The sequence below is a fragment of the Dipodomys merriami genome, unplaced genomic scaffold, assembly GCF_024711535.1.
Source record: "Dipodomys merriami isolate MVZ:Mamm:240054 unplaced genomic scaffold, mDipMer1.0.p SCAF_10, whole genome shotgun sequence".
NCBI classification, from domain to species: domain Eukaryota; kingdom Metazoa; phylum Chordata; class Mammalia; order Rodentia; family Heteromyidae; genus Dipodomys; species Dipodomys merriami.
Window position 1 is genome coordinate 40,093,978 of NW_027202271.1, and position 22,502 is coordinate 40,116,479.

General features: G+C 33.5%; 1 protein-coding gene and 1 long non-coding RNA gene across 2 annotated transcripts in view; one reads left to right on the plus strand and one right to left on the minus strand.

The window, feature by feature from the left end:
• Mgat4c (MGAT4 family member C) overlaps positions 1-22,502 on the minus strand; it is a 180,788-nt gene that overhangs the window by 56,355 nt on the left and 101,931 nt on the right. The gene's annotated exons all lie outside the window — the stretch shown is intronic.
• Positions 11,029-19,537, plus strand: LOC138804921 (uncharacterized). The gene is made up of 3 exons (XR_011365381.1): positions 11,029-11,186; positions 14,337-14,382; positions 19,510-19,537. It is a non-coding gene; the product is annotated as an uncharacterized lncRNA (long non-coding RNA).

Below are 22,502 nucleotides of genomic sequence, written 5' to 3' on the forward strand. Positions count from 1 at the left end.
CTCACCATAACTTTTGAATGTTTTTGCTTCCACCCTAAGCATTTAACTTCCAAGTAAAGTGCCTGTTTTTACAGAACTCTCCATTTTGTTCTTTCTGGTATCTCTCTATCCAATAAGGTGAATTAAAGGATTATTTTGCTGCCAGAGTAATGTCCTAAATGGCACAGCTGATCAGATCACTCTCAAATCAGATCCCTTATTAATTTCCATTGTCTGTTTGATTAAATAAATTTCATATGTATTATATATTCTACATAAATTCAATTCTCACCAGGAATGCTGTGGCCATGAACTGCTTTCCAGTTTTCAAACACATTTAATGTGATCATGTTTTTGAATATATGTTATATTTTCTTTTATAAGGCCCGTATCCACTATGCTCTTTCTAAAAGTGCCTCTGACCTTTTGTGCAAGGTTGGGATCTCTGCTTGCTACTGAAATTAGAGGTGTAAGTACATTTTACTCTACTTTTTTGTATGAATTACTCTAGCTTCCCAAGGCTGTAAAGATAATAAATCATAATCTGCCATCTTAGCATTGAAATGTAGTATTGAATAATTGTAAGTGATTAATAAGATGAATCAATAAAACCTATTTCCAGTATTTCAATTTTTAGGGAAAGGGAATACTTCAACTAGATTCCTGTGATATAATTTTGAATTTCATGTATTGTTGAGGAGGTATTTTTGGTTTGTCAATTGTATCAAATTATACATTATTTAGCTTCACTTAAATGTAAATGATTTTAAAATCTAGTATTTAGCCCACACTGCCTCATTTCTTTGCTTAGACATTAAATAAACTTTTATTTAGACTTTTGTAAGGAAAATGAGGCTACTTGTGAAAATTTATATTTAATACATACAGTAATGCTTTTGTTTCAAGATATTTTATTTTGAATGGGACATTGGGGTCTATTTTATCCAGAAAATTGTAATATTTTCATAACATTTGATAGACATAGATGCTGTAATCTATGCTAGAAAGAGATAAAGCTAATTAAAATGCTTCTTGAGAAAAGTGACAGCTCTTTCTCACGATTTCTTTGGGTACTTCCAACAATCCATAAAAATATTTCACAGCATGCCAAATAAAACAAACTCCACTCACTCATGACCTGTTACAGCAAGAAAAATGAACTCAGTAGTATACTAACAGTAAGATATATTTCCCTAGTGTTTTACATAATAGTCACTAAGACTGACAATGAGTTATGCTCTAAAACTTAGTTATTTAAATCTGAATGAATTTAAATATATTTAAATTAGTTAAATTTATTATTATCATAAAATTTTACAGCACTTATGAAGTGAGCAAAATAATTTTGATATTTATTTCATTTTTTTACATTAGAAAAGTGAAATCCCAAAGATCTGGTAATTTACCTGTGAAAGTCAAGTAAATTCATTCATTAAAAAAAATTTGTCCACAAGAAAGAAAATAAAACATTGTAATTGCTAATAAGTAATTGTCAAATGTCTGTGAGTGTATATTTGTCTTCTTCCAGGTAGGAGCACACAAATAAGCAGTATTCTATTAAATTCTCCTTAAAAACAAAGCAAAGGATATTTGAAGGATAATTGGATGGATGGAGAAAGAGAATGATTAATTGAACAGAAGTGTATGTAGATATATAGGTAGGCAGAAAGCTAGGTAGGTAAGTAGGAAGGCTGACAGGGGGGCAGATAAGTAGCTAGGAACCTAGGTAAGAAGCAAGAGGGCTTTACAACTCAAATAAAGCCATACATTGAGGAGAATCAAAAAGCAACTGTTAATATTTATCCTCATTCTATTTCTTGTTAGAACAAGCTTATAAAAGTTATAAACTTCCTTTGATCTTTATGCAGATAGTTTACAGAATAAAATAATCTGAGACTTCTCAATCTTTATCTGGTATAACCTGTCATTAATAGTATTATAATAGTTTCCTGATCTGAGAGGATCAGGAGTTACATTTCCATTACTTTATGCAATGCATATTTCAAAACAAAGCCACATGAAAGGTTAAAAAATCAGTGAATCATCTATTTTTGAGGTCTCTGAAGAATTAAAAAGGCATAGAGGAGACTTATATGTTTCCCTATAATCATACTGTCATAACAAGTTCTGCTATAAGATACAGATTATCCTACACATACTGAAAATGCTTATTTATTATGACATTTTCAGTAGAGGAGATGGAGAACAAGTACTTCCATAGGGACTTCTGATGAAATTTCTATGATTAACAAAGGTGTTTGTAGTTGATGAGAAAATATTATTCTAAAATATCCAGGCACTGGTCTCTTACCACTGTAATCCTAGCTACTCAGGTGGCTGAGATCTGAGGATCATGGTTCAAAGCTATCCTGGGAAGTAAAGTTCATGAAACTCTTATCTCCAATTAACCAACAGAAAACCAGAAGTGTCACTGTAGATCCGGTGGTAGAGCTTTAGCCTTGAGTAAAAGAGCACAGGGACAGGTCTCTGGCCCCTAGTTCAAGCTTCATAGCCAAAAGAAGAAGAAGAAGAAAATACTTTTTCTAGACATGAATTTTGATAGATTGCTTTACTTAAAATATGCATATTTATCATACTATTTTTATTAGATTTAAGAATCATCTCAGAATTCCCAGTTGTTTCCATGTACCTCTTCAATTGTAACTAACCACTTAGTTACTCCAGTTTCTGAAAATAAAAGTAAAATTTCCAACTCATGCTCCATACTAGGATTCAGCATAAACTCTATGGAAAATATTGTTTAACTTAGTAGAATGACAAAATGATTTTTAGAGAAAGCTCAGTTATTTTGTGTTTAAAGTTTAATTTGGCATTTATTTAGTCAAAACATAATTCATCTTACTTGTTAATGACAAATAATTTCAGATAAAACAGTTCTGCAAACTTGAAAGTCCCAAAAGGATCCTGAAGAGAGGTATTACTAAGCAGGTTTTTGCCTGAACATCTTGCTCTCCTTACGTCTACCAGTCTTGTCTGTGGCAAAGTACTAAGATACCTTTGACTGTTCTTCTAAAGGCTGTCTTTAAAACAAAAAAGAAATTTAATAAAAGCAAAAAAAATGTCCAGGGGCTGGGAAAGTGGCTCAGTGGTAGAGTGCTTGTCTTGCATGCATGAGGCCCTGGGTTCAATTCCTCAGCACCACATAAGCAGAAAAAGCCAGATGTGGCGCTGTGGCCCAAATGGTAGAGTGCTAGCCTTGGAGCTGAAGAGCTGAGGGACAGCTCCAGGGCCCACAGTTTAGGCCCAACGACCGACAAAAAACATTTTCCAACTGACATCAAGAAATCACATCAAACTACTTATGGGGTCTAGTTCGCAAACTTTTTTCTACTCCAAATGTATCTGAAAGACAACATGTGATTCTCTCGGAAATAATGGTACAATAAGGATTTCTAAATAATGAAAAGCTGAAAGATGAGGTTAGTAAAACTTAGTAGAAAATCTGACATACATTAGCATTTAAGTATGGAAGTTACTTTTTTAAATGAAAGCAAATGTGTACTCAGTTACTATGTTAGTTGAATTTCCTTCTTTAGTCTACAACAGAGCTCAAGAAAAAAAAAAACCCTTGAGATAGAAAAGATTAAATATAATTAGGAAAACATGGAGCAGAATGACACCCTTCCTTCCTTCCTTCCTTCCTTCCTTCCTTCCTTCCTTCCTTCCTTCCTTCCTTCCTTCCTTCCTTCCTCCCTCTTCCCTCCTCCTCCTCCTCCCCCCCTCCTTCTTCTTCTTCTCCTTCCCTATCTATATCTGTCTCTCTGGAAGAAGAGATACTGTTGGCACAGGGGTACAAACAGTTGAAACACCTTGGGTAAGATGCATCATATTTGTTTATTGAGTATCATAGCCATCGGATTGAATAAAACTGTTTCTCCAATTTTTGGTTTGTTTCATATAAATATAAATTCATATAAATTTCATTCCACGCAGTGGAATGAAAGAGCACAGAAAGTAACTCTAGTGTCTCCTACTGTGGTAAAGAATCCAAGAGATTATTGCCTGTAATATTCCATTTAAGAGGTTGATTTACAGAGGTGATACCAAGACAAACTGCAAAAAAATCTAGTTTATTTTCTAATAGTCCATGCAGAAGACTCTGATGTTGAACTATGACAGTAAAAGGTAGAGTCCAACTATGACTAAAGAATGACTCATTACAAAAATCTGCTCTTTCAAGTATCCAAAGAATTTAATGATCATCATTAAATCTCACTACAGGAGAGGGTTGGAACCATTATAAGGATCTTCTTCTAGCAATAAAAATGGGATTTTTAAGAAACATTCCTGTTTATGCAAAAACTATAGTACAAATGGTTTATTATGAAGTATGTACTGTATATAAATTGACTATATAAACTTGAAAAAAAATCATAGTAAGTGAAGTAAGCCAGACCCAGAGAAACATAGGCTCCAGGTTTCCCTCATCTGTAATAATTACTATATGTCTAGGATAGTCCTAGTAGAGGATCACAACGGCTCAATAGCTAGCTATGTACATATGACCATATAAAAGGATGCTAAGTGAAATGAACCCCAAGATATGGAAACAAGAAATTTTTCTGTGTTGTTGTTTTTTATAATGTACTATGTGAAGTTATTGTCTTTTCTTTCATTTTTTCCATATGTTTTATCCCCATTGTTATAAGATTTGATTTTGGCACACCGTGTATTTTATATATGTTTATGTGAATCAGGGAAGTTAAGGAGAACAACAAAATGGTGCGACAAAGGACGTAGGATGACCCAATGCACCGTCAATATTCACTAGACAATGTGTTGGGAATGAACTTTACAACTTGAAAGGGGGCATTGGGAGGGAAGGAAAGCGGGAGAAAAATGAGGGAGGGGTTAACAATGTTTGACAAGAAATGTACTCACTACCTTACAAATGTAACTGTAACCCCTCTGTGCATCACCTTGATAATAAATTTAAATTTAAAAAATGTGACTCTATATGCATATATGAAATTGTATATATGAAAATTTGAATTTATATATAAATATATACAAAACATGTATATCAATATATATTTAAACATATATAATTTATGTTAAAGCACTTGGATTAAGGTAGCCGTTGTCTGACCCAGTTGAATGGACTCATTTCATTTGACTTGAAAAGCATTTATTCTTAGTGTTCTGTTGATTTATATGAATTACCATAACACTAGTAACCAACTCTGCTTTTATCACACACTCAGAATAGTGATTTTCCTTTATGATATTTACTTTCCTATTTGATTTTATTACAATAGAAAATAGGCAACATCTATGACCAGAGAGAACACAAATTCTTGGGAATGTTAGAAGTGTTATTATAGCAGCAGGAAGAGCTTAAAGGATAACACCACCTTGTTTTGATTCTGATTGTGAGAAGGCATATTTCTTTTTTTTCTCCCTTCCCTTCTTCCTCCCTCCTTCTCCTTTTCTTTCCCTCCTCTCCTCTGTTACACACACACACACACACACACACACACACACACACACACACACACACACACATGCATACATACACACATAAGTATTATTTATTAGATTGGCATTAAGACATTGCAACTAGTTTATACCTATTCCTACTGTTATATCATATATGGAGAGAGTTGCATATTTTACCCAAAATTAGTAGGTATATATTAAAAGATGAGAAGGAGACCAGTGCTCATTAATGGGGAAAGATATATTCAAATAAATATGCTTTGTCATAAAGTTTGCTTCTTAATGTAAGATTAAAAATATGGTTTTTATTTTTCATTATGATAAATATTTGTGAGGAAGATAATTTAAGTATTTATTTTAAAATAGGCTCATGTTCTCTGCATCCAAATATCCACATTTCTTAAGGAAATGATAAATTTAATCTAGACAATAAATAACTCTTGTTTTCAAAACATTCAATTTAAGATTGAGGAAATATAAAAAATGAATTGATATCTTCCAATGATGTGAAAAGAATTTGTCATTTCTCTCTGATTAAAGGAAATGTAGGAAGAAAGGGATACATGCTTTGATGTATGATAGATTTAACACTCTAGATATGAAAAAACATATACACAATTATTATTAGAAAGCAATGCTTGTGAAATACTGTCAAAAGATATTTCAAAAAATTTTGGGTTGTGCTCCAGAACTGCATTCCAGCAACTTATAGATTTTCAGGAACAATAATGAACTCATTTTCCATGCCACTGATTTGTTGCTATGGTGAATATTTGGGATGATGGAAGTCAGTATAATCAAAGTGATTTTAATTAGAGAGTCTGTGATCTGAAGCAGAGACAAATGTTTATTGGCTGGAAATTAAGGACCTCGTTTACTATTGTATAGATCTTGTTTATTTCAGTAAGACATACTTTGATAGTATCGGTTTCTGTCTAAAGAGATGGACAAATTCACCATGAATTCATTCTCAGACATTCAAGATACAGTGTTTATCTAACACAAAGTGGGGTGCAATATCTAGTAAAGCTTTGGTCATATAGAATGCAGGCAGTATCAGAAAGCCCTGAATGAAGGTTAGAAGTGACATCTCTGACTTTTGTACTATACTTGAATACATCCTGCATACTAATGCATTCAGTTGCTCAGTTACAAAAAAGAGAGATCATAGTCATTTCTAAGGGAATGAGGGGAAAAAATGTGACAAACAAACAAGGCCAGTCTCTTTCAACATTGTCTTCTTGTCTTAAAACACAACAATGCTTACTAACAGTTTGTATGTCCCTTGGAACACAATAGAGGGTGGGTGGCTGAAATGCTTGCTTAAAGTCTTCATTAAAAAACAAAGAAAAAGAAAAATATGCTTCATTGTTTAGTCTCCATGTCACTAGCGAATGGAGACATGTAGTTCATTACTGTTTTGCAATGTACTATCTAGGGACTACTTGTCCAGTGGCAGCTTTTAGTGGTAGAACACTTGGCAAGCTTTCTTCTCTAAGACAGTATTTCAGTAAATACTGTGTTCCATGCATACACAATATGAGAACCAACTTTTAGAGGTGTCCCAAGTGAACAGTATAATCACACACACACACACACACACACACACACACACACACACACACACACACACACACACACACACACACACACACACACACACACACTGAGAAGCAGATATTATTTCAAATTCCAGAAATGTCCGTTAAATAAGATTCAACAGCCTTAGGTTGGCCTGGCTTTAGTGACTTGCAAAATGAAGCATTTGGATTATACAACTTTTAAGGTCTTTTCACCTTGAAAAAATATTATTATTCTTTTCAGCATTGCTATGAGTCTTTGTTTTCCCAGAGGGGTGATTGCTTTGACTAACTGGAAATAAAGTAAAAGTTTATACTGAAAAATAAATTGGTAGGCAACAACTCATTTGTCTTACTATATTTCTTCAGAGACAAATTTAAGTCTATCTTTTGTCAAATGTGAGATTTCCTTAAAAGAGCTCTAGTGCTAACACATATCAAACACTGTTTAGGAATCTTTAGGGAAAAAGAGAGACTAAACTCAGTTCAGTGTAAATGGAAAATAGTATGCTCTAAGATTCAATGCAAAATTATTAAGCAGATATTAAATTTTTAAGAACTATGAAATATAAATTAAACTTCTAAAAAATGTAAAAATGATAGGTAATATATTTAAATTGTTTCCCATTATCTTTTTTTTCTAAATTTTATACATTATAAAAACTAGTAATGTGGGTGGGGAAGTTGGCTCAGTGGTAGAATGCTTGCCTTGCATGCATGAGGCCCTGGGTTTGATTCCTCAGCACCACATAAGCAGAAAAAGCTGGGAGTGGCACTGTGGCTCAAGTGGTAGAGCGCTAGCCTTGAGCTGCAGAGCAGAGGGACAGTGCTCAGACCCTGAGTTCAGGCCCCATGACCAACCAAAAAAAAAAGGGGGGCGGGAAATAGTAATGTAGCAAAAAGGGAGAAAGATTTTTAGTTTTTACATACTCAGATTTAATTTGGAATTTTTAATTAAAAAAATGTTTGCCAATCCTGGGGCTTGAACTCAGGGCTAGGGCTCTGTCCCTGAACATTTTTGCTTAAAGTCAGTCCTGTAACACTTGAGCTAAGGTTCTCCATCAGGCTTCCTGGTGTTTAATTGGAGATAAGTTTCTCATGGACTTTCTTGCCTGTGCTGGCTTCGAATAGTGATCAGATTTTATCCTCCTCAGTAGCTAGGATTTTAGTTTGGATCTTTAATAACACAGTGATTTTTAACTGGTGTTCTTTTATTATCTATCTATCTATCTATCTATCTATCTATCTATCTATCTATCTATCTATCATCTAAATCCCTCTATTAATGTGTTGGTACTGGGGTTTCAACTAGGTTCTAATCTTACTAGGTGATTGCTGTATTAATTGAACCATAACTATAGCAATTTTTGTTGCTATAGTCAATTTTTAGAAAGAGTTTATTTTTTTTCCTCTTGGTTGACCTCAATCCCAAATTCTTATCTCTATTCCGAAAGAACTAGGATTACAAACTACGATTACAAACTAGGATTACAAAGCCACAGATCCTGACTTACTTCTCTTGAATATAACTTTAATCCTTTATTTCTAGGGGTAATGACCTCCAGACCTTCATGCTTTCTTTTTTTTTGGGGGGGGGTTTACTTAACATCATCTTTTTTTAATTAAGTTTTTTTATTATGAAAATACTGGTTTGGGTTTTTTTTTTTTTTAATTAATTAATTTATTATTTTGTCGGTCAGGGGGCCAGAACTCTGGGCCTGGACACTGTCCCTCAGCTCTTCAGCTCAACGCTAGTGCTCTACCACTTGAGCCACAGTACCACGTCCGGCTTTTTCTGCTTATGTGGTGCTAAGGAATCGAACCCAGGGCCTCATGCATGCCAGGCAAGCATTCTACCACTGAGCCACCTAAGATATGGAACCAACCCAGATGCCCCTCAGTAGATGAATGGATCAAGAAAATGTGGTATATATACACAATGGAATTCTATGCCTCCATCAGAAAGAATGACATTTCCCCATTTGTTAGGAAATGGAAAGGTTTGGAAAAAATTATATTAAGTGAAGTAAGCCAGGCCCAAAGAAGCATAGGTCCCATGGTCTCCCTTATTTGCAATATCTAGTATAGGTATGAGTCAAGCGGAAAAGGCCAGATAATGTGATGTTAGGAAAATGAACCCTTAAATATGTATTTTAATGTTTTCGTTTCTTTCATGCATGTGTTTCTAATGCATTTATAAGATTATTTCTTTGTTGCTTTGTATGTCCCTCCCCCACAGTGTAACCCCCGCTTTCACTATATTTGATGTCAGTATATCATGTGGAGGAGATGGGGACAAACAAGTCGTTTAAGGATTCAGGTGGACCTGTTGCAACAATGAGAAGTACAAAATGTCATGTCAAAACCAGCTTTACAATGTCGGTGTGGGGGGGGGGGAGGGGGGTATAATTGGGTGGGGGGAGGGGGGTAAAATTGGGTGGGGGGAGGGGGGAGGCAGGGAAGGGAAGTGAAGGGTAAACAAAGGAGGAGGCTGCAATGCTTGGTAAGAAATGTATGCATTATTCTGCCCATGTAATTGTAGCCCCTCTGTACAATATGTTCTCAAATAAAATAAAATACAATTTAAAAATAAAAAAAAAAAAAAAAAAAAAAAAAAAAAAAGAAACAAAGAACTTCCACTCATCTGGTCGAACCACTACTAAAATATCCCCATGCTGCTGATCACATGTATGGTGTATATGTGTACACCGTTATATGTTATAGACCATGATAGACAATTTGCTCCAGGAAAGTTAAGAATGAGCTTGTGACTTTAAATGAGCATCATTATTCCACAATACTGTGAAATTTGGGAAATTATGTAATCACTTAATCACAATTAAAAAAACAAACCTCGGGGAAGGTAGGGAGGGAAGGGATAGTAGGGGGAAAACAATGGAGGGGTACAATGATGCTCAATAGGAAGTGTACTCATTACCTTGCTCATGTAACTGTAACCCTCTGTATAGTATCTTTACAATAAAACATTTTTTAAAAAGTTAAAAAAAAAAAAAAAAAAAAGAAAATACTGTACAAAGGGGTTACAGTTAGATGAGCAAGGTAATGAGTATATTTCTTATCCAGCATTGTTGCTCCTCCTTTGTTTTTCCCCTACCATCCTTTTCCTCCCACCTCTTCAGCTTTGAAACATTAAATTAAGGACTTTACCAAACTTGTCTCTCTGTTACTGGACCTAATCATTTTATTGTTTTTTAAACCCTGGTACCATATTTTTCCAAAATATTAAATGATCATATCACTCTTTGTCTTGATCACTACCAAAATATGACTCATTTTTGTGATACTCTGCCAAGGTTCTTCATGGTTATACTCACTCTTGACTGTGTCAATGGTCCATTTCTTCCTTCCTTCCATTTCCCACTTCTTCAAGATACTTTACACTTTACTCATACTAACTTAGGAATCCTGACCTCATCAGTTTGGAAATATAAGAAAGAAAATGAGAGAGAAAGGGAAGAAAGGGAAGGAAGGAAGGAAGGGAAGGAAGAGAGGAAGGAAGGAAGGGAGGAAGGAAGGCAGGGAAGGAAGGAAGGCAGGGAAGGAAGGAAAGCAGGAAGGAAGGAAGGCAGGCAGGCAGGCAGGCAGGCAGGAAGGAAGGAAGGAAGGAAGGAAGGAAGGAAGGAAGGAAGGAAGGAAGGACAAGGCCACTGTGCCACCTACTCTAGAGGCTGAGGCAGGAGATCATCAGGGACACTCTTGATATAAAAGAACCCTGTCTATTAAAAAAAACAACAGTGACTAGACTAACTCAATCAGTAAGGATCACTAAGAATGAAAAGAAAAAAAAAGATCTGTTCATATATAGATAAACACCTGAACCCCGCTCATATACACCTGCACATAGTGCTTCTTCTGCTCCTCTACACACTGTCTTCTTTGTCTGCTTCTTTGCTTATCTTCATGTTTATACGATTTTTTTCTCTGATAGATTATGACAAATCAGGAACCTCTCGAGTCTAAGGTTATCAAGTTTCTAAAAGAGAATAAATGTTCTCAAACCTGACCCTCATCAATATTTTCTCAGAACAACTGAGATAAGAGATGTTGATTATCTTTAGAGAGAATTCTGCTCATATTGAACAGAGATGGAAAGCCTGGCCACAAGAGTGATGGGGAAGATCCCAAGCATGCAACATGCCGATGAAGGTTAGTACTGGGATAATTCTTCATTTTAGCTGGTTCTGGTTATTGACTTGGTAGGAAACATTGTTCTCAGTAACTAAACAGGCAAGGACCATGCTTTCAAGTTGCTTATATTTTATTGAGGGCAACAAATAAGATAAAAATAAACCAATAATTACATAATCTAAAGACAGACAGTAATACACGGTAAATTGAAAATTAATGTAGGGCAAAGGATAATAAATAAGGCATTTTATTTTTGATAAAGATGCAAGGAAATACTGCACTGAGTGAATGAAGTTGGAGCAGATCGCTAATTGAAGTGAGGAAGTAGCAGGAGAATATCAAGGATAAGATTGATTCTCCTCAGAATGAAGGAAAGTATATATTACTTATGAATATATAATCTTTTAGTATCTGAAGTTCACCTGGAAGGCTAAGGTGACCTTGAATAAGTACAAATCAAAGGAAAGGAAATAATAGCAGAAATAGCCATTGAGTCCATTGAGTCCAATGGCTAGAAGTTAGTTAAGATTCTTAGTGTAACTGAGATATAAGAAATTATTAAGCACCCTAAGATATGTATTTTAAATGTTTTTTTTCTTTCATGCATTTGTTTCTAATGCAATTATAAGATTATCTCTTTGTTGCTTTGTATGTCCGTCCCCCACAGTATAACTCCTGCTTTCACTGTATATTTTTGTGATTTAACCTGGGAATTGGTAACAATATTACAGAAATTAAATCACTATATTCTTTGTTTTATTGAAGGGAACTTGGTAATTTAGCAATTTCATATTTGTTGCTAAACTCTTATGAATAGTGTTTTTCATCTACAATCATGTAAAATGAGATTTATAATTATTTATTCTATTTTTCTTCCTGCAATTCTTTTAAATTTTTAATGACACCAGTATTATTATGAAGCTACTTTGCTTTTTATGATTTTATAGAACTCTAAATATGACAACTAACTGATTCTCTCCTTAATACCATAATCTACAGGCACGTTTGTGGTTTTCTTCTACATATAAGAAAGGCAGACAGGAGAAGAAATAATGAGCATAGGTTTGGGCTGCTTTTCTAGGTTTTTCTTAAAGTGTATCTAATCACCAAATATGGCTATTTATTCATCACAGAAAAATATAAACACAGAGAAAATAAAACTCAATTAATCGACTTGTCTCAATGATTTATATATGTAGGAACTATACCTGTCTTCCTCTCTCCTGTACAATGTCATCTGAAGTATAAGGAAACAGGAAAAGCATCTATCAAAAATAAAAGGATAGAGTTTAATATGAGTTGAAGTGTCAGAAATACTAGAATTTCTGGCCTTTCAACAAAAAATATTTTTCATGACAAAAAGAATCATCTCAGATATTTCCTTAAAAAATGCATTACGAAAGAGAACAAAAGCAGTAGCCTTGAATAACAACTATTTCCCAGGTATGAAATAAATACGTCAGAAACACAAAACCTTAATGTGAAAGTCAACATTTCTTTCTCTCTCTCACTTTTTTTAAAAAAAGAAACGTGTACATTGCTTTATTGATAAGAATTTTCACTCATGGAAATATGGTCAGCATTTTTAACAGGAATGTTGTGATGGGTTGTTAACTATTTTCCTCCCATTGACTCTAAATATTAAATTTCCCATAGAAAACCTCAGCATATATATATATATATATATATATATATATATAGTATATGAATCATTAATGTATTTTGCCATCACATACCCAGCATAAAAGAAAATGCAGCATAAAATGGCTAATCAGGCAGGAGGAATTTAAGAACAAAGACAATGTCTAGAGCATAAACTGAGTAATCAGGCAAGGAGAATTGAAGTACAAATGATAATATCTAGCGAATATTAGGCCTTGCCTAATATTGGCTGAATGTCTTAGGCAAATAAGAAATAGGAAACTCAAAGAAATGTTGAAATAGAAACTCCCAGCTTTAAAACATCCTTTTTATTTTATGCTATTTCACTGAAAAGTGACATAAACCTGGAATTGAAGAAGAAAATAAAATGATGCTCCTTGACAGAACAGTATGTTTCTATATATCTCAACTCAGTGGAGAGCCCTTGACGTATATCATAACAACTCAATGTACCACACAAGTCTCCCATTACCTGCAAGTACCTGCCCCTGGCATCCACTAGACACATAAAGATATTACGTGAGAGAGGCTAGCTTTCTCTCTATCTAATAATGGCTCTCCAGAGAGAAAATCAAAGGCACTAAGGTACGGTGACTTGTATCTCAGAAAGAATTAAAGATTGTCTTCCCTTCACTTTTAAAATTCCATCCCCTGAAGTGAGAAGCAAGTATAGCTTTCTCCTCTCACCCCAAGGTAATCCTTGGCCTTTGTTTCATCTCTGATATATGACAGGATTAAAAATGCCTCCAGAAACACGAGGGAATTATGGTTTTATTTTTTACATTGCAAATCCCTATTTCTCAGAAAACTAGAAATATACCCCATGTATAAATACAAATAAGATATGATATGAAAAAGCAACATTGTTTGTTACCCATTGACATTCAAAAGTAAACATCACATTACTGCACCCTGTACTCCTTTCATTGAAGCAGCTAGAATAATGATGGAAATAATTATCCGTACCCTGTTCTTTTCCATTTCCATTACATAGACACATGTAACATATTTGCATATATGTGTGTATACATACACACACATGTATATGGTGTATATGGTCTAGAAAGCTTATAAGATTTAATATTCCAAGTTTTCCACCATACTTAGTAACCAAAAGTATTGAAAAATCAGTGCTAAAATATTATCATTTCTAGCAGTGGAGATTTGAGTGTAAAAAATATGCCTACTTCAGAGAAATTTTCACACTAGTTCATATAAATTTAGTTTTAAAAAGTTAGTAGCTGTTACTGTTTTCTTTTTCTTGTTGACTTTTAATAGGACTGTATATCTCACATTAACATTAACCATTATTTCTCCAGTCCCACTATTAACAACTTTATGCCAGGATCTCCTAGCTCATATTTAAAATCATGTGATATTTATTTTTAATTAAATTTGATGTTATTGATGGGTAACGAATTCACATAAAACCTAAGTTCCAAATAACAATGATATGTCAGAATTTTTTTCTTATTTATGTACATTTGTGTTTAATTTCTTCCTCAGATTAACTACTTTTGGTTCTGAAATGATTCCATGTTTGTTCTGTCAAGTAAGTGTGCACTCATTTTTACTTTGCTTTTATTTTAATTAAGTAATGTTATATTATACATATCATTCTGAGATTACTCTTTTAATCAGTACAACCTAGAGCTTGTTTTATTCTACTCCAGAAACAACTTCATATGTTGTCAGGTACGTGGGTAAGGTCAAATAGATGTGTTTAGACAAAAAGAGAGGGGAAGTGTGGGAGAATAATATTCAATCATATTATTCGATACATATATGTGAAAAAGGAGCTAGATACCTTGAGGGGATGCATGGGGCTGTGAAAGATGGGCAAGAATGATGCTTTGGAAGGGGTGACATTGTTCAAGATACATTGTACTCACAAACTGACAAATTGAATTGAAATCCTTTGTACAACTACTTAAAGACTATAACTTATTTTTTTACAAAACAGTAAAAAAATAAAATTACTATGATTCCATTACATGGTTGTACCATATTTTATTCAACAACACATTGATGGACACTTAGATAAAATCTTTGCATTTGTAAAATGATAAATAAACTTTCAGACTTGATGTTTGCAACTATATGGATAAGATCATCTGATGGGAGGCTTTGGTAGACCAAACAACAAACACTTGTTAAGTACAATTTGAATAAATACAAAGGAGTAGGTAACAATGCTCAATAGGAAATGTATTCATTACCTTACTCACATAACTGTAAGCCCTCTATACAGCATTTTTACAATAAAAACATGTAAAAATAATGTCAAATACTACTCTCTAGATATTTTTCTAATTTAAAATTCTATTAATAGTATGAGAGTACCCATTTTCCCATGTTCTCATCCCTAGAGTAGGAGAGCAAACATCTTGCTCTCGGACAATCTAAGTTACAAAATGTTTTCACAATGTTTTTTTTTAATTTGCATTTAGGGTACTTTTATAATTGATTTCATTTTTTTCTCTCATGGAATGCATTCTTTTAGTAATATGTTTTAAAATTAAATTTATTTTTACTGGTACATAAAAATCATAAATTTATACAAATTAATGAGGCTATATGATGTTTTGATTCATTGTGTAATGATTAAATTAGGTTAAACTATCTATTCAAATATTTGTCATTTCTTTAATCACTTTAAAAACCTTTCCTTCTGGCTTTTTGAAATGTACAGTACATTGCTGTTTTCTAGAGACACTCAACTGTGAAATACACACCAGAGCTAATGCTGTCTTAAATGTTTCTGATTCATATCTGTATCCTACTTACTTGTAAAAGTCCATACTGGCTCATAGAATAAAAGTTCCTTTAGCCCCCTTTTACTATATTAGTCCATTTTACCTCTTATTATTATTTCATTTTCTGAACCAACATGATAGCTACAGACCTCTTAAAAAGTTATGTGCCTCTTCAAGGACTTCTAACTTCAGGACTTTTTTTCAGGATCATCTATACAAAACCAAACTGACTAATGAATGGCATACTGAGGGTTTCTTCCCAAGATGTAACTTCTTTGAGCATTTAACAGTTTAACAAAATAAGTTCCAGATAGAAATATATTTTGTATGAAGGGGTTTGGAGAGATGAAGGAAATATAGGTAGAGTACTCCTGTGGGACCTATGACTGGATGCAGGAAGTGTGGGAAGATGCTGTTTATGTTTATTTTCCATAAAATGACAGATGGTAGTGGAAAACTGTGAATTGTGTGATTGCTTTATCTTGTATCAGTGTAAAGAACAAAGATTTTGCATATGAGTATTTCAAATTCCACAGTGATTCTGTCTTGGTCAAATGGCAGGATGAGTGCCTGTGTATATTTATCTTAATGCTTCTGAATGTCCAGTTCCTTGGAATGTGCATTTTGATCTGTAACTGAAGCTGCTTCAACTGAACATATACTCTCTGACCCCTTAAAATCAGAGGGTGAAAGAGATTCTTCAATTTAATCCAATCAAATTAAGTGTTACTAATTTGGAGGTATTGTTAATTCTCCTTTATGACACTGCCAACCTGACTAGTCTAGTCAGGCTAAACCAGTGAAAACTTCAAAAGCATGTGTTTAAATAGCTAAACTTTCAGCACAGTAAAAGCTGCATTGAGTTTATGGTGATGCCGTTGAGAGATGATTTAGCCTAGATTCTAAGAAAGTAAATGGACCCTTATCACACTACCAACTGGCAATGCATTCAATACGAATGTGGTGCTCAGAGTTTCAAAGAATGCACATTATGAGTTTTAGCTATTATGCATGAAATTAATGGAATTAATGTTTTAAGTCCCTAAGTTGAAAGTCCACTGAATTCTATCTACCACATAATACTTGTCTAGAAACTTATTCTGATGAAATCTTATCTTTGTGAAGAATAACACTCTTTACTTAAATATGAATCATCAGCTGGATTCATTTACCACAGAGGGTTGAGAATATATACAAAACAATTATGATTGTTTAGTGCTTTTTATATTGCTTAAAATATTCAAATCTCATACTCTACTAGATCAAAAATAATTAGGGGGAGAGAAGCCATGTGCTGATGTAAACTTGAATAACCACATAGCACCAAGAGCACACTTATTAATGTTGAAATGGAATGGCATGTTCCACTTTCTGTAACATCAAACTAGAACTTTAAAGGGCCAAAGACATACAACAAAATTTGCATTAGCTATGTTCTCTAGCTCTTTATTTATTTGCGTATTCATTTTGAGGAGCCCACTAAAATACATGTATTGGCTATTTTTATATTTATTGATATTTGTAGATTTGATTCTGTATTATGTTTCATAAATTAAATTTAATAGCACTTAGTGCCGTTTCTGTAACATTCCAGGAACAAGCAGGAAAATTAGCACAAATGTATGGCATAGTTTGCATTTATTTATCTTGGGTAAACATTAATAAATCTCCAAAGAAAACAAATATAACCATTTATAAAAAGAAATGAATAGTAGTTTTTAAGATCATCACATAACCAATTTTACTTTTAAGAGATGGATTTCCAATAGTTTAGCAATTTGAAGCAATGAGTGTTATCTGAATTGGCTTCATATTCTGATTTTATATAATATAACTAATATCTCAATTCATCTAGATAACATAGGTCAATGCTATTGATTCTGCAGTAGGCTGAATGATTACCACACATAGATACCCATGTTCTAAACTGTGCAATCAGTGAATATTGATTTATAAGCTAGAAGAAGAAATCATAACTTATGTGCTAACAATAGATTAAGTTAAGTTAAGAAGAGTGCATTCTAAAATTTCAGATGGGTCCTAAATGCAGGACTTATGTATATGCAGATATGTATGTATGAATACAATGATCAGGAAGTTGAAAATGAAATTATCAATGAATGTAATGATGAAAATTGGGCTAAGCATAATAAAATCATCTAACACATACTCAGTGATTTATAAGTTTTTAACTTAATTTTGGGACATCAAATATTAAGAGAAATTCTAGGAAGTGGCATTTTCTATAACATAATCCCTAAGCATGATCTCCTGTTTCTTCAGTTTTAAGAAGAATTTAGTATAGAAGTAAACAATTATTCCAGAGTCATATTGATAAGGGAGGATATGCTCATAAAAGATTTGAAAATAGTAGAGAAACCCCGAGTTAATGCTTCATTTATATGAGTAATACACTCCATTGGGATAACAGCCCCAATTATTTTGGTCTACATGACTACTGGATATGCAGATGACAGTGATGTTGCTTTTGTTAAACTAATCCTTTGCCCAATCTGAAAATACCATTGATATTCATCCCCCATGTATCCAAAACAGTTTAACAAATACTATATTTTTTCCTATGGATTAAACAAAGGAGGAAGCAACAATGCTCAATAGGAAATGTACTCATTACCTTCCTCATGTAACTGTAACCCCTCTGTACAGCATTTTTACAATAAAAAAGTACAAAAATGTCAAAGTAATGTATATTGTTTTAAGTCACAGAAAGTTCTAGCAATTTAAAGATACTAATTTTCTTTTTATGAATTCAAAACAGTGCTGTTAGCACATTCACAAGAAACTTTATCACACAGGTATAAAATCACAAATGCTTTAGTGGTCTACTTAAAATTTAACAGCATAGGAAACATTTTATAGAGTCTATCTATATTTTTCTGGCTTCTGTAAACAGATAAGAAAGAAACATTTGCTACTGCAAATGAAGTCACATTTTGCTCTTCTGGTATATTTGCAAAATGCTACCTATGTGTATGTAACACAAGATTATGGAACAAGGATTTATCTCTTTTCATTTAAAGTTACATAGAGTAAAATAAAATTTATTCAGTTTCAGGAGATTTGGCAAATATATCTAACACTAATATATACAGTAATATATTTATTTATTTATATTTTTTCCTTTTTAAGATTAGTGGGCATTTTGTGTATACATAATGGAAAGTCTATAAGCTAAGCACTGTTTCAAATCTTCCCTAAAAGCACATTTTGAAAGCTTAACTAGAGTAGCTATATGCTTTTTGCCCACACGCTTATATGCAAACACTTCCAATGGGCCTGCACTTACTTTAAAACCTAAAATCACAGAAGCATGTTATATTAACCAAGTTCAATAAAAGACAACCACAAATGGAATGCAAAATGTCTCTTCAATCTCGCTGTAATCACTTGTGAATGGTAAAGAGAGCCACCTGGGGCTGAAATTCTATCACCAATCATTTCAGTATTGCAATTACTTGAAAAGTGTAACTACTAGAAAATGCTATTAACATAAAATGCTAGATGTATATATATGTATGCATGTATATGTATATATAACTGATCAACTACATATGTGTATAAATAAAATCCAACAATGAAATAGAAAAAAAACATAAATATTAACTAAGTGCTCTGGAAAAGAAGACTAAAGCACATGTTATCTATGTATTATTGATGCATTGAAAATGTTGTAATCAAGGATAATAGTTATTGAAGTGAGCTCCACGTTTATGGCAACATTTAATGCTCTGTAGCTAAATAAAAACTCACCTTGAGAGAATGGATAACATTTCAAAATTCCCTAAGTGGTACTGTGTAATCTTTCCTTTTGCTTTCTCTTCTTTACTTCGAGTATTCTTGTAAGTTTTCCTTCATTCTATATATGTACTTAATGTCCTTGAAAATCTCATCTTTTTCTACAGAGACCAATCATCCTTGGATGAGATGAAGAATGATAAAATATTATCCCTTTCTCTATTTACATGTTTTATCAAAGAAGCACAATTATGGGTAAGTATCCAGGAATCATTTATTAAACAGGTAAAGTATACCTTCTAGTGTATCAATCACTGAGGTTAATGCAAAGAAAAATTTGATTTTCTTATATGGTTTACACCATATATATGCTATTTATTTCTTGCAAAGGAATAAAGTAAAGCAAAGGCTTGGCTGGTTCATTTATGACAAGAATGCAATTACAGCTCTAGAATTGGGAACAAGATTGGGATGTTAGTTTTCATGAAATCTGGAGGCCTTGAGCCTTGTGAGATAATAAAGGAGATAAAAATTTAGGTCACAAATAGAACTGAGCTACTGAAATAGAAACCATTTTTGTCCTGTGTCCTACTAACAAGATGGAACTAAGAAGCGTAAATTAGCTGATTTCTAATTGTTTCAATTTAATTAAGATCCATCAGCCTACGAGTACATTTCTTACCAAGCATTGTTGCCTCCTCCTTTGTTTCCCCTTCCCATCCCTTACCATCTCCCCTCTCCCACCAAGGATGTAAAGTTTGTTTTCGACATAATGACTTGTACATCTCATTGTTGCAATGGGTCCACCTGTATCCATATTTAAACGATTTGTTGTTGCCCTTCCCCTCCACAAATTATACCAACATCAAATCATTACCTTGCCCATGTAATTGTAACCCCTCTATACGGTATTTTCACAATTAAAAAAAAGGAAATACTTCCAAGTTAATATAGACAATGGTTTAAGAACATGCCCAGGGATGTAAAAGAGAAAGGATGAAACCTCACAATCTCTAGAGAAGGCTCATGAAGAAACAAAACATTACCCCTCCATCTTTCAAAATATAACAGGGGTACAGATGGACTGAAGAATAATAACCAGTGTTCTATAGCACAATAGGATGTCTGTATCTGACAACAATTAATTCAATATCTCAAAATAACTAATGTAAAATGGATGTTCTTAATTTTAAAAAATGATATTTGGGGCTGGGAAGGTGGCTCAGTGGTAGAGCGCTTGCCTTGCATGCCCGAGGCCCTGGGTTCGATTCCTCAGCACCACATAAGCAAAAAGAAAAAAGCCAGAAGTGGCACTGTGGCTCAAGTGGTAGAGCACTAGCCTTGAGCTGAAGAGCTGAGGGACAGCGCCCAGGCCCAGAGTTCAGGCCCCACGACCGGACCCCCCCCAAAAAAGATATTTGTCAGAGATGGTAGAAACGACTACTCTAGTCTGAGCACTAATGGTTGACTATATACATCTATATGCCATATCATATGACTACATACATTTAATATGTACTAATTGGAAACAAATCTATTTTTGAAAAACATTTTCATATTTTTGTATGTCTTAACATTTGGAGCTGGACATTATAGGCCACTACAACATTTTCTTGAACTGATAACATCATGATTAAGTATGTTAAATTATTTGAGATACATTAATTATGTTGTCACAGTTTGAAGGTATTGTCAGAATGCACAGAGAGATGGATACGTTAGAAGACATTATTATATCAATGGAGAACCATCCATTATCCAAGTTCTCTAAAAAGCATGTAAAAATATTTTGACTAATAATAAGAAAACTATTGTAGAACATCGGGGTAGCTAATGGTTAGAGACCAGAAATAAATTTAAGAGTTACTGTCACTTCCTTAATACTGCGGAGATTAATGAGACTCAAAACCAGCTTTGACCATGGGATGTTAACAATCCATCAGAATAAGGTATCTTTAATCATTACAATGTACATGATGGCTAGTATAACATTAGAGTGAAAGTGCCCTGAAAGACAAGAATTTCTAGTGTTAACTATTACACATGCCATGTTGTTCTTAGACATTAGAGATGTTCAGTATTAAAGTGACTTTGACTTGGAAAATATTGGGGAAAACAAAACAAAACAAAACAACTTTGCTGACAAGCATCAGTCACCAAAACAGCAAATTGCAATATTTCATTCTGTTTCCACATTTAAGCAAGTTCAAATAGTAGTGGTTTGAATAGAAGTCTTCAAAAAGATCATAGTAATGATCAGTAGTTCTAGCTTCAGATTTCTCAAAGTGATCCAGTTTCATTTCCTAGTTTAGCTATGTGCTGGGACAAGAGAATGAACTTAACACTGTTTAAGGTATTTGTGAGAGAGTGAGACTGAAAGGTGGTATATATAACTTATGGGGAATTAGGAATAGTTGTGCAGTTGCTCAGTCTTACAAGAAACAAGATTTGAATTTCACAGACAACAACACATCTGAGAAGAGTTCGGTAATAATGAGCCTATTGGAAAGCATCTATCTCAGAGGAGTTACTCAGCAATCGTGTGAATAAGGTCAAACATCCTGTGAATGTCAGCTAGTCCTTATCTTTGCCTACACAGACCTTTTATAATGTGATCATGAAAAGATAGCCCATAGACAGTGACAATAGAGGAAAGTTGACATCATGAACTCCTAACAAGATCACTAAGCTATTGCTAATGCTGAATGTCAAAAGTAACTTTTTATAAAATTATGGGAAATATATACTCATAAGCCAAGGGCTTGTAACATTGAATTGAATGCTTCGATAATAGGTTGGGTAATAGATGGTATGTATATATTTTGAGGATAAACAAAGATTACTATGAGTGATTGTAGACAATAAAAGTGAAATTATGCTAAATAAAATCCATTTTCTTTGTTTTGGTAAAATTACTAAGAGAGTTGAAGACTAGGAATCAATATAATTGTGTTACATGTCTCTGGGCAGAATATTTCTACATTTTCTCAAACATACATATCTGAAATGGTCATTTTCTAGTATAAAAGGAAATATGATTTTAATAGAACTATTTAAATGATGAAATTGGACTCATTGTGTACTATACATTGACTATAAAATGTGGTAATTATGAAATAGGAAAGCACATTAATAGTGGGACTGAGCAACAATGAGATGT